A 6,000-nucleotide genomic window follows, 5' to 3' on the forward strand; every position below is an offset into this window, starting at 1 on the left:
AGGTGCAGAAGCGAAATACTTTTGCGCTAATATTCTATAAGAGGAACAGGAGCTCAAGCAGTAGAACATTTGAGGTGTTGGTACGCAGCTCCGGTGAGCTCCTGCCCAAGTCAAGCACTGGGTAAAGGGATTGTTAATGCATTTCATACAGTCCATATCAAAACAACCATGTCATTTCCAAATGAGCTGACATATGCAGTGTTTACCATGAATGCAGTCTCCACTAACGCAGGAACATTGCCTTCTTGGGTTAGAGTCTATCAGATCTGCGCTAGCCAACACCAGCACAGCAGTTGTTTTGACAGTGCCAGAGGTGGAACTGTAGTAGCCTAGAGTGGTCAAATCCACAAGCTTATAACCTACCTAAAGCGGACATTGCCCTTGGCTACACTGAGTTCCATTTCGAGAAATCCCAAGCAGCCATGTTTACAAATTCAAACACTGGAAAGTGAGATGTAATCTACACCTTGATTATGCCGATAGAAAAATCCTCATTATTTTGATTTATAAACTGGGTGGTTTGAGCCAAACTGCTTATTGGCTGACCGTATACAATGGGTGACAAAACATTTATTTTTACTCTTCTAATTACGTTGGAAACCAGTTTATAATTAAACAAGAAGGCCTAAGGAAGTGTGGTATATGGCCAATATACCAAGGCTTAGGGCTGTTCTAATGCACAACGCAACGCCATTACAGCCATTAGCCATATACTGTACCACAAACCCCGAAGAGCCTTATTGCGATTATAAACTGGTTACCAACTGAATTAGGAGAGTAAAAATACATGTTTTGTCATACCCATTGTGGTTCGAGCCCTGAATGCTGATTGGCTGAAAGCCGTATTATGTCAGCCCTATACCATGGGTATGACAAAACCACGGCTAAGGGCTGTGTCCTAGCACTCCGCTTTGCTTTGTATGTAAGAACAGCCCTTAGCCATGGTTTATTGGCCATATACCACACTTTCTCCCACTGAACTTCTAACTTGACTGGGGCAGGTGTGATTTTGTGACAATGATTGCAAGAGCTACCCACCGATTTGACAGCTCCAATGCAGTTCCACCTCTGCTACGCAGTGCTATCGACGGTTAACGCTTGATCTGATTGAATCTAGGCCTAAAAATGTCAATCAAGCTGTAACGCTGATCTTCCGCGATATGGATTGAATTGAGCCCCGATGTTTTTGCCCAGTCTATATTAGCGGAACATAAATGTCCTGTAAAGGAATTCGTGAGTGATGTAGGATGTCTGCATTGAATTGAAATATATAGGCTATAGGAATATATAAGAAGATATAGGCTATATCCATACATTGTCGCAAAGTGGGTCGCGGACCTGTTAATGGTGGGTCGCGACGTGTCAGAGTGAATGTATAATTATTTCATTAATTACTGGAATTGACTTGGCCAAGTGCCCTGCGGTCTCTGCTCAGTTTGGCAGCTGCGCGAGTGGGAGGGAGTGTGCTTCGCGGTTTACCGGATCTTTTTTCTGCAGTTTTCTTGAAGATCACTCTGCACACACGATGCAGCGCTGTCGTTCAGCAGCAGATGATGCGCTGTCTGCCACTGACTTGTCATTACCACAAACCATCACTCACCGCTGTCATGAAATGGACTCATGCTAGCCACAAGTTCTGATTGAGCTCAATTGTCATGAAACGCATATACAGCGATGAGTATCTCTCTTTCATACAAACTTATAACGAGGAGCGCCCACAATGTGTTTTGTGCGGGGATGTGCTTAGTAATGAGTCTCTCATAACGAACAAATGAATATGATGGTAAACCCAGGGAGTTCTTTCAGAACCGGTGCAGAATGCTTCAGGAAACAGTGTGTCGACAGTTGAAGAGTACGTCAGCTAGCAAGGGATTGTTGTCATTTTATAACAGGTGATGATCAGCAGAAATAAGGGAATACTAACTAACTCTCAACGTAGTAGATGTGAGTTTCTCTTTCAAACAATCCCCTGGCCTTGTCAGGAGCGAAAATCTGATATCAACTTTGGAGGGGACAATTACATGAAATTTTCTCAAGAGCAATTCCTGAGGGGGACAGCAAAAGTAGTGCTGTAACACATAGCCTACATTGTAATATGGTAAATGTATATTGAGGAACCAAAGAAATAAGGTGTTTGCCGTACTCCTAACTACCGGTACCCAAAACTACACAACTAATCACAACAGCAATACCATTGCATTTAACAAATCTTAGTTACGGTGTCGGTGTAAACCGACTCTCTCACATAGCCACCAATGTGCTGCAGTATACGCCCATCCTGTCTCTCTAGTTTCCTACCTGGCTTTAGCCCACAGAGAGAAGCAGCTGATAGATGGCTAGAGGCAGAGACAGCCTTCTCCTGTTACCATCCTTCTCCTGTTACCAGCCTATCCTCTTCAAGCTTAACCAATCAAATTTGGAGGCCCGAGCCTGCTGCCGTGCCACTTGCACACACCTCTGCAGCTTGTGGAAACTGTTACTACAGGTGTTGTAACAATCCTACTCCCACCCACAGGTTAGTTCTGGGTAAATCATACACATAATGCATGAATCAAAATACAAATGCAAACACATGTACACATATCATCATCTTCATGCTGATCTTGGAATACATTGACGATAGCAAAGATTCCATCTTTGACGACGCCACATAAATGGAATAGGTACTAGCTAGCTTAATAGTTAATATTTGCGCGCTAGCTCTGCATATTCAGCTAGTGTGTGTGCGCGATTGACTGGATGAACCTCACGGCAGTTACGTGCAAACTAAGGAACTGGCAGTGGATCAAACCATTGTGAGGCAATGGGCGGGGGGGTCGCAATCTTTTGAAACTTGAAAACACGCTATTAAGTGTCTATAATCAACACAATTGCTTTCATTGCGTATTATTAATATTATTTAAATTACATAGTTATGTTTCAGTGATATATTGGGGGGGACAAATCATATTTTTCCCAGGATGGGGGGGTCGTGTCCCCCCCGTCCCCCCCGGGATTTCCGCCCCTGGGCCTTGTACACAGCTAATAGTTAACATTTGCCAAAGCAAACTCGCTACTAATAGTGCAACCCTAGTAACAGTACAGATGAAGATGAAAAATGATCAGGCCCACTGTACATTTTACTGTAGAAATGATTGTTGAAAACTAGTCTAGGTTTGAACTGTTTCTGTTAAAATACATTTTTTATTCTTAACTGGAATAAACTGATTGAAGCAAGATGCTTTTTGAGGTAAACACACTCACACAGTTCTGGGTTGTTCATCTACAGCAGGAAGTGGTCTCCTGCCTGCCTGAGAAAGCAGTAGATGTTCTGATCCAGTTTGGCACCACATACCAATGCGAGTCAGGGTTCTCAACTCTCACATACTTAAAAAAAACAAGTACAGAAACAATTTCAAGGCTGAGCATAACCTCAGTGTTGTACTGTCAAAATCGGAGCCCAGAATAGACATGCTCTCATTAGGACTGTGTGTGTGTGTGTGTGTGTGTGTGTGTGTGTGTGTGTGTGTGTGTGTGTGTGTGTGTGTGTGTGTGTGTGTGTGTGTGTGTGTGTGTGTTTTCTGGTCTACATCTGTGTGATGTGATCAATCAATTTATTCCAGTTCAGAATAAAAAAAAATATATATTGTATTTTAACAGCAACAATTCCAACCTAGACTTTCTTTCAACAATAATGTATTCATTTTTCATCTGTACAGTTCCAACCTAGACAGATATGTAAGAGTGTTTTTAATTAATGGGGGAAAATAAACATGAATAGATATTTTCGATATTTAATTTCATTGTTGTTGGTTTTTGTCTATATTGCATTTGTTTTAGGCATAAGGGCAATGAAATGTACCGATATGTATGTATAGTTGCATATTTTCCTAAGCTTGGGTCCCAGGAAAACACAGAATTTCTAAATTGGATCTCAGGCTGAACAAGTTTAAGAACCCCTGGAGTAGAGCATTATTTATTATCATGGCCAGACAGATACAGCTTTGGCTGAATTTCCTCAAACTCAAAAATGTCTTTGCCATGATGATAAAGTGGTTTTCAGGAAAAACATGTATGTTGTTTCAGATTCTACACCCGCAATTCTTCAGAATCTGCATTGTAACGTTGGCTTCGGAACAAACTGAGTAAAACTCAAACGGACAACTAGAAAATGCTCAAACCAAGTTTACACACCCACTGGGTCAAACAGCTGTGTGTGAGAGTCAGGGGCGGAAATCCCGGGGGGGACACGACCCCCCCATCCTGGGAAAAATATGATTTGTCCCCGCCAATATATCACTGAAACATAACTATGTAATTTAAATAATATTAATAATACGCAATGAAAGCAATTGTGCTGATTATAGACACTTAATAGCGCGTTTTTAAGTTTCAAAAGATTGCGACCCCCCCACCCTTTGCCTCACAATGGTTTGATCCACTGCCAGTTCCTTAGCTTGCTAGGTAACAGAGAGGTCGTATCTACTGTCTGAAAGGCACTCAATGCACGTAACTGACGTGAGGTTAATCCAGTCAATCACGCACACACACTAGCTGAATATGCAGAGCTAGCGCGCAAATATTAACTATTAAGCTAGCTAGTACCTATTCCATTTATGTGGCGTCGTCAAAGATGGAATCTTTGCTATCGTCAATTTATTCCAAGATCAGCATGCAGATGATGTAAGTTAGTGTTTCAAAGTCCCTGTGATAAGGTTAGCGATAAACTGAAATCCAAACTGAACAGAACTACACTCTCTTCTACCATTGTCTTAAATATATTTAATGGTCTCGTTGCAAAAGCTAAATTGTCGCAAGGGAACTTTTATTTATTTATTTTATTTCACCTTTATTTAACCTGGGTAGCAAAGATTATAGCAAACACCACTGAAACTGAATTGGTGCTCGCTAGCTTTGCAAATTCAGCTATTGTTGGAAGCCAGCCAATATGAAGCAAACTATTAAAATTACAAAAGGTTGCAGCATATGTTGTGTAAATGGTGAACTCATACAGCTGTCAACTCTTGTCATTTTAATTCGTTTCACATTTGCTAGCTACCTTTTAGATCGAAGCCCAAATAGAATGATTGAAGATGATAGGAGCCCATCTCCTACTGTAAATAACCCACTGTATGTGTAGCCAGCCAGCCAGCCAGGTAGAAAAATGGCAGAAAAATAAAAGACGGACATCAGAGTATTTTTCAATACAATACGCATAGTAAGAACCCTAGTAGCCTAATATCTCAAAGACTAGTTGATAAAATGTTCATAAGAAAGAAATGAAATTCTAATGGAAATGTTTCACAGTGATGTCATTAGGCAGAGCAGGCAACAGATGGCACACAGACAGCAGAGTTGGGGACAGATATGCAGGGACAGACTGGCAGAGACAGGGAGTCTCAGGTAAGTTTGTTGAGTCTTTGTTTGGCAACATTATGAAAGGTTCTCAATTTTTTTGACTTGTAAAATAGGAACATAATTGGAAAATGCCATGGATACCCCCACTCTCAACTTAAACTGGTGACTGAACTAAGATTTGTTAAAGGCAATGGTATTACTGTTGTGATTAGTTGTGTAGTTTTGGGTACCGGTAGTTAGGAGTACGGCAAACACCTTATTTCTTTGGTTCCTCAATATACATTTACCATATTACAATGTAGGCTATGTGTTACAGCACTACTTTTGCTGTCCCCCTCAGGAATTGCTCTTGAGAAAATTTCATGTAATTGTCCCCTCCAAAGTTGATATCAGATTTTCGCCCCTGGTGAGAGTGTGTGTCGTGTACGTGACATATGTGTACATGTGTTTGCATTTGTATTTTGATTCATGCATTATGTGTATGATTTACCCAGAACTAACCTGTGGGTGGGAGTAGGATTGTTACAACACCTGTAGTAACAGTTTCCACAAGCTGCAGAGGTGTGTGCAAGTGGCACGGCAGCAGGCTCGGGCCTCCAAATTTGATTGGTTAAGCTTGAAGAGGATAGGCTGGTAACAGGAGAAGGATGGTAACAGGAGAAG

Source organism: Salmo salar, chromosome ssa03 (assembly GCF_905237065.1).
Source record: "Salmo salar chromosome ssa03, Ssal_v3.1, whole genome shotgun sequence".
NCBI lineage: Eukaryota > Metazoa > Chordata > Actinopteri > Salmoniformes > Salmonidae > Salmo > Salmo salar.